This window comes from Cricetulus griseus (assembly GCF_003668045.3).
Source record: "Cricetulus griseus strain 17A/GY chromosome 1 unlocalized genomic scaffold, alternate assembly CriGri-PICRH-1.0 chr1_0, whole genome shotgun sequence".
NCBI lineage: Eukaryota > Metazoa > Chordata > Mammalia > Rodentia > Cricetidae > Cricetulus > Cricetulus griseus.
This window is the reverse complement of record NW_023276806.1, coordinates 98131619-98144241: the sequence shown is the minus strand read 5'-3', so window position 1 is coordinate 98144241 and position 12623 is coordinate 98131619.

The following is a 12623-nucleotide window of genomic DNA, read 5'->3' as shown; positions in this document are numbered from 1 at the left end:
AGCCTGGCATGTGTGGATGCCTTAGAATTCCCCATGTGGGGAGGAAGATCAGATCAAGAGTATCCAAAATCAAGGATCCTATCAGTTCAGAACCCCATTTCTCTTGGTTTCTCTAGGCATCTGGAGTCCCTTTTTCTCTGTGTAATCACAGCAATGCCAGCATCCCTGTGCATAGGTGCTGGACCCTCTCACCAAGGCCTTGGAAAATACCAGGAAGCTTCATAGCTTACTTTGAACACATCAGAGCTTGCTACCCTGGCCTTAATGATGCGAACTCCCTGGAGTACCCAGTCCTCAAATGTCTACTAGACTCTCCTCACTGCCCCTACCCTTTGTTAACATCTCTTTCCCTTAGCATTTGCTAAGGAGTCACTCAAGTAATGCTGAGATCAACTTAAGCACTGAGGACCAGAGGAGAATCTCAAGGAGGAAGAGATCTGCTGAGGTCCATATCCTCAGATTAAACCCTGAAGATCAGCATCCTCCTCCTGCCCACAGGATGGAGTCTATGGTTCATCTGCTCCTTTAAAATCTACAGCTCTATTCACAGTACCCACCCCCTTTTATTGCTGAAAGCATGGTGCCCATGTGCTCTGCATATGACTACTAAGATTGGGGACGAAGGAGTAGCTCATTGAGGATTTTTTTAAAAAAATAATTTGGCAAGAAAAATAGTCATGGGCATAATTTAATAAGCAAATATGCAGTAAAGATGAAGCACAGGCAGAAGGTTATTAAACTTTCCAGTAAAGGAAATCAATGTCTTTGAGTATTATTTGTCATGTGGAGTTTGGAGTCGAAGCCACAGTGTCATCCCCGGAGTGCTTGCATTTAGTGCTAGACACATGATATTAGCTTTCTTTCCTACAGAGCAGGATTATGTTGTTCTGGTGATCCCAGCAATTCAGGCACTAGCCTCACTAATCAGTCAACTCAATTGAACTCCTGTCCTGCAGTACACATGAAAGAGAAATGCAGAGTTATTCTTCCCTGAACAAGCAAACAAAAAAACCCATAGTTGACTGACATTACGATAAGTAGGCTACAACATCAAATTAAATGGAGAGAAACTGAAAGGAATTTCACTAAAAATAGGGACAAGATATGACTGTCCACTCTCTCTATACCTACTCTATATAGTGCTTGAGGTCTTAACTAGCACAATGAGACAACTGAAGGAAATCAAGAGATTACAAATTGGAAAAGAAGTCAAGGTATCGTTATTTGCAGAAGATATGATAGTATATATAAGTAACCCTAAGAATTCCACTAGGGAACAACAACTTATTGCTTATAAGCATTTTCAGCCAAGTAGCTGGATACATTTAACTCACAAAACTAGTAGTCATCCTATGTACAAATGATAAATGGATTGATAAAGAAATCAGGGAAGCAACACCCTTCAGAATAGCCTCAAATAATATAAATAAATTTTGGTAGCTAACTGAACAAATAAAAGACTTTTATGATAAAAACTATAAGTCTTTGAAGAAAAAATTTGGAGAAGATATCAGAAGATGGAAAGATTTCCCATGCTCATGGATTGGTAGAATTAACATAGTATAAATGATCAACTTACCAAGAGCAATCTAGGTAGATTAAATGCAATCCCCATCAAAATTTCAACACAATTCTTTGTAGACTTTGGTAGAACAATTCTCAAATTCATATGGAAAACAAAACAAAAAACCCAGGATAGCTAAAACAGTTCTAAATAATAAAAGAACTGCTAGAGGTCTTATTATTCCAGATTTCAAATTGTACTACAAAGTTATAGTAGCAAAACCAGCATGGTATTGTCATAAAAACAGTCATATTGATCAATGAAAAGCCAAACATAAATCCATATACCTATGAACACCTAATTTTTGATAAAGAAACCAGAAACACACTGGAAAAAAGACAGACTCTTCAACAAATGGTCCCGGTCAAGCTAGATGTCTGTGTTGTAGAATAATGCAAATAGATTCATACTCATCATCCTGCATTAAGCTCAAATCCAAGTGGATCAAAGACCTCAAAATAAAACCAGATACACTGAACCGGATATAAGTGAAAGTAGGGAATAGTTTTGAACTTGTCTATAGCACAAATAATAAAAACCCAATGACAGATATTAGGGTTCAAGCTGACGATCAGAGAAGCAAAGTGGCCAAACCACCAGAGAGTTCTCACCTCTACCAATGCTCAGACTGAAGGGGCGATCCACCAAACCTCGGATTGCATCTCCAGACTGCACTGCTCCTCACCAAATCTCACAATGCTGCCCCAGACTGCACTGAGCTTCTCATATTCTCTCTAGTGCTGGGACTAAAGGTGTGAGCTCTGTTTCTCTCTTAGACTGATTCACTCTCATATAACCCAGGGTGTCCTTGAACTCACAGAAATCCATGTGCCTCTGTCTCCTGAGTCCTGGGACTAAAGATGTGTGCCACCACTGCCTGGTCAGTGTGGCTGACTAGTGTGGCTAGCTTTGCATTCTGATCTTCAAGCAAGCTTTATTAAATCATAAACAATATATCACCATACTTGTCAACACAGGAGACAACTTTCTGAAAAGAACACTGATAATGTAGACACTAAGATCAACAATTAATAAACAGGACTTCTTGAAACTGAAAGCTCTACAGCAAAGGACACTGTTAATCAGACAAAGCAGCAGCCTACAGAATGGGAAAAGATTTTCACTAACTCCACATCCAATAGAGGACTAATGTCTAAAATATATAAAGAACTCAAGAAAGTAGATATCAAAACTCCAAATAATCTAATTAAAAATGTGCTACAGATATAAACAGAGAATTCTCAATAGAAGAAACTCAAATGGCTGAGAAGCACTTAAAATGTTTAACATCCTTAGCCGTCAGGGAATCTCAAAGTAGTTTTGATTTGCATTTCTCTGATGGCAGTTGATGCTGGTGAGAATGTGGAGCAAGGAGAATACTCCTCTCTTGCTGGTGGGAGTGCAATGGCAACTGGAAATCAATATGGCAATTCTGCAGAAAGTTGGGAATTGATCCAGCTATACCCCTCTTGGGCATATACCTAAAGGAAACTTCATTCTACCACAAGGACACTCAGTCAATCATGTTCATTACAGCTTTTTTCATACTAGCCAGAAACTGGAAACAACCTAGATGTCCCTCAACAGAATAATAGATAAAGAAAAATGTGGTACATTTACACAACAGAGTATTACTGAGCTATTAACAAAAATGATGTCATGAAATTTGCAGACAAAAGGACAAAACTAGAAAAAAAATCATTCTGAGTGAGATCCAGAAAGATAAGAATGGTATGTACTCACTTAGAAGTGGATATTAGCTGTTAAGTACATGATAACCAAACTACAATCAGTAGACCCAGAGGGGTTAGGTTAAAAAGGAGAGGCTTAAGGGGGACACCTGGATCTCTCTGGAAGGGGAAAATGGAAGAGATTTTATGAACAGACTGGAGGCAGGTGGGGACCGGAGTGTGCAGATCAGGTAAGGATAAGAAGGGGTGGAGAGAGAAACTGCAGAGAGAGATGACTGGAATTTTGAGGGATGGTGTAAAAACTTCTAACAAAGTAGAAACTTCCTGGAATGTATGAAGATGATCCTAATGAGGATTCTTAGTAATGGGGGTTATGGGACTCAACTGGGCATCTGTTGTTGCCAGGCAAGGCTTCCAGTGGTGGGACTTGATTACATTCAAATGAGTTGTTAGCCAAGGAGTTAACATGGAAATTCAACATCCCAAGCTGTTGATAAAACAAAGGGTTGCTCTCTGCAAACCAATAGCACAGTCCCATTTTGCCAAGGACAACACATACACACACACACACACACACAAACACACACACACACACACCCCTTATTGAACACAAAGAAGTAAAACTGGTACCTACATTCCAGTATCTTTTGTGTGGGAAAGTACTCAACAGGCTAATGAAAGAGAAATGTGGACACCAATCCAGCCACAAAACCTTTGGCCTACAATCTGTCCTGTCTGAAAAATATGCTAGGGCAATGGCAGAACACAACTGCTGTGAGTAGCCGACCAATGTCTGATTTGACTTAAGGGCCACTCCTTAAGTAAAGGGAAGCATGCCTGACACTGCTTGAATATCCATGAACCAGTGACTAGACAGCCCAGAGACTTAGGGTAAAACCAAAAACTTCCACTCTAGAAAAAGTATCAACAAAATGAAACCTAATGATATTCTGCTATAATCATAGATCAATGCCTTAACCAGTCATCATCAGAGAGGCTTCCTCCAGAAGCAGATGGGAATATATGCAGAGACCCACAGCCAGATATTATGTGGAGAGAGAGCCTAATGGGAGGTCTCCATCAAATGGGTGGAAATGGAAAAACAAAACAAAACAACAACAAAAAAAACCATCCCAAGTGAGGTAACCCAGGCCCAGAAAGATAAATACAGTATCCTGAGGGAGAGGAGGCAGAAAGATTGTAAGAACCAGAGGGGATGGAGGACACCAGGATTACAAAGCGTTCTGAATCAACTCAGCAAGGCACATATGAGCACACGGAGGGTCTGCACCAGGCCCTCTGTGTGAGTATATATATATATATATATATATATATATATATATAATATATATATATAGCTGTTAGTTTAGTATTTTTATGGGACTCCTGATGGTGAGAACAAATGGGTCTCTGACTTTTGTGCCCACTCTTGTAACCTGTAACTTCCTCCAGCTGCCATGACCAATTTTGATAAAATAGTTTTTACTTCATCTTATCATATTTTATTCTGTCATGTTTGGTTGTTATCTCTAAGAAGCCCCTTCTTTTCTAATGAGAGACAGAAAGGGAGCCAATCCAGAGGGGAGGGGAGGGGAAGGGAGGGGAGGGGAGAAGGACCTGAGAGGAGTGGGGAGAGGGGAAACTGTAATCGGGATATATTGTGTGAGAAAAGAATCTATTTTCAATAAAAGAAAAAATAAACTGTGCTATACACTAAGCTTCTTAGGAATTAAAGGATTGTTTTGGATTTCATACCCTTCCCATTCACCATTCATGTTGAAACATTATTCTCAATATGATAGTGTTAGTCACTGAGGCCTTGGTAAGCAATTGGGTCATGAGGGTGGAACTCTCTCACTGCTCTTGGGTCATCTTAAGTGTGACCTAGATAATCCTCACCCTGGTGCTGACCTTCAGTCTGCAGAGCTGCAAGAAATGCATTCCTGTTCTTTCAACTCACAAAGACCAACCATGTAAACAGGGCTCCAGTGATCAAAGGTTGGGGAAATAATGAATAAAAACCAGATTCAAAAGTGTTTGCATGTGCTTGCAGGGTCTCTCACAGCTCCTGGTAGACTCAAGTGAAGTGTTCTTTCAAATGAGAAATTATTAAATATTTTCTCAGAAGAGAGCAAACTAGAAGCAGCTGGTGTGGATCACTTTTATTCTTGGGTCTTTCCTTTTTAGATGTCTAAGTTTAAGATTGATACTGCTTTGAAGATAGGGTAATTCAATGCATGCTGTGGCCTGAAAAGGGTTGATTCATGGGTATTTGGGGTTGAATATCACCACAAATGATCCACCTGATAACAAAAGCAGATACTTCCTGTGATGCTCCGGGGTGGTGGGGTGGGGATTCAGAGGCAGAAAAGCCACTTCTGGTCAGGGGTACTTGTGACTGTGTCTCTTGGTTGCCACTCAGTCTCCCTGTTCAGACAATGATGACCCAGAGTAGCTACCCTCATACCTCACAATAATCTTCCCCGGCATGTAGCCCTTCCATTCTCAGACCATTCACCCCGAGACTCTTCTTAGGAAGGGAATTGGGTCTGCTAAGTCCTGCATATAGGAACTCACTTGTTTTCCCAGTCACATTTTATTTATCCTTCCATTTTTGTCCTTTTAAAATATTTTTAAATGAATACATAATTTCTATATTTTCCATGCAAAATAGTGGCCTTTAATATGAGATTTTCCTTTCTAAATACCATTGTATTTTACTCAGTCTCCCCTCCCCCACACCACCTCCCCTCTTCTTGCTGGTTCCAAATAATCCTCAATTTTCATTGTGTGTGTGTAATACATGCACACTATATATATATATATATATATATATATATATATATATATCCTATATCAATTATATTTCTTTATTCATCTGTAGATAAGAATCCATATCTTGGATATTCTAAACAATGTAGGAGCAAACACTGATGTCTCTGTGGTGCTGACTTAAGAGAACTAATTTAGGTGTATACCCAAGAGTGGGTACATCTAGATCATATGGTAGTTCTAACCTTAGTGGGTTTTGTGGGTTTTTTATTGCTAATTTTTGGTTTCTTGAGGAATGTACATACTGACTTCCAGTTTACGTTCGTACCAGCAGTAAGTAAATGTTCCTCTTTCCCAATTTCTTGCAAATCTTTGTTATCATGTGTTGTCTTGATAATAGCAGCTCTGACTCAGGTAAAATGGAATGTCAGAGCTGTTTCAGTTTGCATTTCTCTGACAGTAAAGATACTGAACACCTTTTCACACTTTATTCATCACTTGTGTTTCTTCTTTGAAAACTGTTCAATACATTTGTCCATTTATTGGTGGAATGATTTGGTGTTTGGGGTATTCAATTTCTGCAGTAATTTATGGCTTGGGTATGCTAATTTCATTGTAGAGATCTTTTATCCTCTAGGTTAGATTTATTGCAAGGTATTTTTAGAGATTGTTTTCAAAGGGATTTCTTTCCAGCATGTTTGTTACTCATATACAGAATGTAGTTAGGGACAAATAAACAGGGTGTCAGCACATCCCCCATAGAATTGTATTGTGTAGATCTCAAGTTGGGATACATTATCGGAATAAAAGGTTTTGTAAATTGTGATTTGTAAAGTTACTTACTCCATATGAGACAGTTAACTTTACAAGATAATAAGAAAATCTATCATTCGTTGATGTCAACAAGATTCCAATTTGTTCACACTGCATAACCACCCACAGTGACATCCTCTGTATCTTTTCACTGTTTGAAAACAGGAATGCTTTGCATTTCTTTTGTGAGCCAAATTTAGTCTGTTCTACTTATTTTAAAGACTTTTGTTTTCTTACTCATTTAAGTAGGTGAACTTGTATTTTTCCTCCCTTAAAGCAGTGGTTTTTACACATAAAACATTATGCCCAATGATGGAGAGTATGATCATGCATGTCTCAGACTCATGGGACTCTCCTTGGTGACCCCAACATTCAAATCACTGTGCTTTTGGTTACTGGTAAAATATTAAGTATGGTGACCTCCATCTAATTCTAGGTTTGGGGTTTTTCTTTGTGAACCAATTACCATAAACACAAGGGGGGAGTATATGGTATGAGAGGTTTCCATATTTGGGTGTGAATTAGCCTGAAGTTGGTTTTTAAAAGTACACTTGAGTCTGACTTAATGTAAGAAATTTCTACAAGCAGATCCGTGCACTTCTGTCTATCCTCACCCCATGCAGAGTAAATACCAGGCTCCAGGTCCTTAAACTTTACATCACATGATAATTTTTCACTTTCCTTGCTTTTCAAATATCTGTTCAATTACTTCCTTAAGTCTTTGGTTTTCTGTTCACTGGGAGAAAGTACTGAGTCTGACAACTTAGGATCTCAATATCTGCCCTACTCCTACACCCACCAATACTCAACAGGGAATTTCAACAAAAACAATTTATCCAAAACAGTTTCAACTTTGAAAGGGCCAGAAGCTCAAATATCTTAGCCAACAAAGAACTAGTAAGCCATGAACAATGAGCAGCTCTTGAAAGCCAGTAGAAGCTGGCTTCAGGCCCCCACTGAATCTAACCTTCTAGATCACTGTTTCCAACATTGGTATGTGAATCTTTATCACTAATGGAAAAGCACCAAGGTTTGTTCAGAGTCTCTTGGGCTGAGGGCAAAATGCAACACTGTATTAGTTACCTTCCTGTTGTTGTGATAAAATATCATCACCAAAAGCAACTTATAGAAGAGAGTTTATTTTCACTTATGATCACAGAGGGAGAGTCCATCATAGTTAGAGGGGCATGGCAGCAGGTGGCTAGAGCAGGAAACTGAGAGGTCACGTTTCAGTTGTAACCACAAAGTAGAGCAAGTACAGTAGAAGTGGAGTGAGGCTTTAACCTCTCAAAGCCCTCCCTCAGTGATGAGCTTCCTCCAGCAAGGTGCCACCACTTCAATTGACACGGACAGCTGGAGATCAAGCCTTCAAGTACCTACACCTCTGGGAAATGTTTCTCATTAAAACCACCACAAACATCTCTCTACATATTTAGCAGCTTTCCTGGGTGGTCCCGATTCTGTAGTTCGAGCCCTCCCTACTATGTTCATATCTGTGCAGGTCCATGCCACATTGCAGATCAAAGACTCCAAATGCTTCTTAGCACCACCAAGCCCACCAAGCTATCATTAAAATAGAGTAAATTTACTAAGATGTAATTAAAATGGATTCTAATGTTCGAAATGAGTAATGATCATCATATTCACTTTCATATAAGAATCTATATCCAACTCATTACTTTTCATTATCTGGAATGTAAAATGTGCTACAGAAAGCCAAAATTCATATATTTCAGAAATCAGATGAAATCTTCATGTGGCACAGGGCTCCTGTCAGTGTTGTGAGAATATTTACATCTTGTTTTGCTCCTACAGAGATGCTCACACCAACTTCCCGTTTACCCCAATTTCTTACAACAGGACTCTGCCACGTGTTCTGTGAATGGAATGATTTCTTTGTGATAAAAAATATATATATATATTTGGGCTGGAGAGATGGCTCAGCGGTTAAGAGCACTGACTGTTCTCTTCCAGAGGTCCCGAGGAGTTCAATTCCCAGCAACCACATGGTGGCTCACAACCACCCTGAATGAGATCTGGTGCCCTCTGCTGGCAAGCAGGCAGAAGACTGTATACATAATAAATAAATGAATAAATAAATAAATAAAATCTTTAAAAAAATATTCAAGTCTATAAAGTTCCTCTGAAAATGTTTGGGTGATTTTCAAGAGAGGGGTCTGTGTGTTTGGTTTATTCCTCGGTGGTGGTGAATGGACTCCCCTGGGAATGTTCTCACTGCTTTGCATCCAGGTCCTTTTATTTTCCCAAGTCTTCATTCACCCCACCCATATCCACCAAGATGTTTCCTGCCTGGAGCAGTTTGTAATCTAACGATCTACAGGGCTGAGCTAGATAGTAATAAGCCTGAGCTATCACTGAGTATTTATAATTAATAATGAGTCTCTGAGTGATTATTTGGGAAAGGCTGCTGGAACACAGAGAAACTCCACCTACACACCTTGCTTGGTTAATTCAGAGGGCCTTGTTTCTCTGGTGTCCTCCATCTCATCAGCTATTACAATCCCTCTGCCTCCCCTTCCATGGGATTCCCTGAGCTCTGGGGGAAGAGCTTTGATGGAGTCCTCCAGTTTAATTAACCCATTTTTATTAATCTTTGTGCTACCCCAAGACTCATACCTCTTTTACATTTCCTACTCCCTCTCCATCTGGCTGGCGACACATCTGACTCCACCCATCTCCCCAGCATTCTCTCTGAAAGTCCTGCCTAGCCATTGGCCAATAAGCTATTTATTATGAGAGTAATGCATATTCATATTGTACAAAAAGATTGTTCCACAGCAAAGATGCACATGAGCTCAGAGAGACTGGAGCAGCAAGCACAGAACCTACATGGGTCTACACCAGGTCCTCTGCATCAATATTATAGCTATTAACTTAGTATTTTACGGGACTCCTGAGAACAAGTGCGTCTCTGAGTCTTGTGCCTGCTTTTGTGACTCCTTTCCTCTTGTTGGGTTACTGTGTCCAACTTTGATACAATAGTTTTTTCTTTATTTTATTATATCTTATTTTGTCACATTTGGTTGTTATCTCTTAAAGCCTGTTCTTTTCTAATGAGAGACAGAAAGGGAGTGGATCTAGAGTGAAGGGGAGGTGGGGAGGAAATGGGAGCAGTAGAGGGAAGGGAAACTATAATCAGTATCTATTGTATGAGAAAAGAATCTGTTTTCAAGAGGAGGGGGAGGGGGGAGGGGGAGGGAGAAGAGGAGAAGGAGAAGAAGGAGGAGGAGGAGGAGGAGAAGGAGGAGAAGGAGGAGAGGAGGAGGAGGAGGAGAAGAAGGAGGAGGAGGAGGAGGAGGAGGAGGAGGAGGAGGAGGAGGAGGAGGAGAAGAGAAGAAGAAGAAGAAGAAGAAGAAGAAGAAGAAGAAGAAGAAGAAGAAGAAGAAGAAGAAGAAGAAGAAGAAGAAACAACTCTACCTGGTCCACAATCACACAAGAACATGGAGGTGTTTGAAGCTGCGGCTAGAACCCATCCTGATCGCTGCTTTTGATTCTTGAATGGATGTTGGGAGAAACCACTAAGGTTTCCTGGTGGTTCAGAATACCTTAACAAAGGAGGTGTCATGGGGGCTGAAACAAACAAAAACAAAACAAAACAAAACAAACACTCAAGATGGGGAGCAGCCAGGATCTTTCCGAAGGGAGTGAAGCCCAGGCAGTGTGCTGGGGTTTGGAACAGTGATTTATAAGGTATCCAGCTGAACCTTAACTTGGCTGTGCTTGCCAGCTGCAGAAGGTGAGAAAGTGGCGTAGATCCTGCACATAATATTAGAGACTGAATGGGGGAAAAGTACACCAACTCCCCCGCTCACTCCCATATTTGTTTTGGATATTGAGAGCAGGAGAGATCAGTGCACACTGTTTACAGAAGTCTTTCTGGTTAAAGGCACTCAGGCAAGCAAAGCAGCAGCATTTAAACAGAGCAACCCACTATGAGAGACAGAAAAGCGTGTGCAGAAGGATAAGGTGGTGAGTGTGTTGGGGATGGAAGGAAGGAGCCCTGGGAGGTGAATTCAGTGTCCTGACTCAGTTCTGGATTGGTCAAGAATTCAAAGGGAAGAAAAAAAAGCCTTATCTTTTTAGCCTGTTAGTTTTTTGATTTATAGAACAGAGGGGGAATACTCAACTCATTTGCCTGTGAGGACAAATGAAGCAGTTCCTATGTGTTGTGTGCACACAGTATCTTCCCTACATAGGGGTTACGAATAGGATTCTTGCATAGTGAATCCCTTCTAAGAAGCCCCAAGTTCAGCCTTCAAATATATGTTATGCCAGATTTGATTCCCCCCCATGGAGATTAACAACCTCAGAACCAAAATTTGTCTGATTCAATAATCCTATTTATATTATTAAAAACAAAACAAGATTTGATTGACTTCTACTTTATAGTTTAGGTGGCAGATTTTTTTTAAGTTTTTTTTTATTTGCATGTCTGCATATTTGTCTGTGCTCATGAGTGAATGTGCCCATGGAGACCAGAAGAGGGTGCTGGATACCCTGGACCAGAGTTACAGGTGGAACTCAGGTTTTGGGAACCAAACTCAAGTCCAGCAAGAGCAATATGGGGTCATAACCACCAAGCCATCTGCTCAACCTTTAAATGACAAATTCTTAACAACTCCTGTATGCTGCGGAAGATTTGTTTGTGTTGCTACTCTGAGAATGCCAATGGAGTCAGACCTTGGTTCAGACAGCAGAGTCCACATTCAGCAGTCCGGAGTGGACCATAGAGTTTTCTGGAGGACTAGAGGAAGCTAGAGGGACATACAGGAGGAATAAAGAGGGGCCCGAAGAGATGCGTGGGTCTTTGGATCAGGAAGGTAGAAAAGAGAACAGGTAATTGTTTCTCCATTGCTCCATTGGTTTATTCCCTAATATTTAATTCCCAAGCTTTATTTTTTAATAAAACAATAAAAAAGTTGCAATAACTATGGTTTATATTTTAAAACTTGAGACTGGATAGATAGCTCAGTAATTAACAGCACTTGCTACTCTTGCAGAGGACCCAAGTTCAGTTCCCTGCACACACATATAGCAGCTCACAACCACACCTCCAGCTCCTAGGGCCCTCTTCTGGCCTCCATGGGCACATGCCCCCCACACACACATACATAGAAACAAAATTTAAAAATAAAACTAAATGAATAAAAATGTGCTGTGAAATATCAAATTTCTGAAGAGATCATTATTATATATATGGGATGTTTACATATGTTAAATTGAAAATCACCATATTAGTCTAAATATTGTTCTAGGAATCATGCTTCTGAAATGGGGACACTGCTGTTTATCTTAAGGTAACCCCAAATGAGCTGGTTGGCTCAAGCACGTAGGACAAAGATAAATGAGCCTGATTCCATGCCTGCACCTCTACAAGGATTTTCTTGGCCATTCTCCCATCCGGCATCCCAGCCATATGCATACAATTTTAAAAAGACATTTTAAAAAGAAAAACATAAATTCTAAAAACCACATTTTTCTATATATCTTCACAACAACAAATTTCTGAGATAGGCTTCAGTTATGTTCTCATTTGGACAATTATCTTCTTTCTCATTTCTAACCTTCTAAACTTCCCTCTTGACTCAGGTTTTGACCTGTCTGTGGATGGCTCAGTGAGACAAGCTGTTTGTTCTAGGGAGTGCATGCCTTGGCCCTGCTAAGAGACCTTGCATTGATTTCTCATCTCACATCTGTTTGGCACATGAGGACCAATAGAACTTTGCTGTAAATTTCATTACATTTCTTGGTACAACCACCCA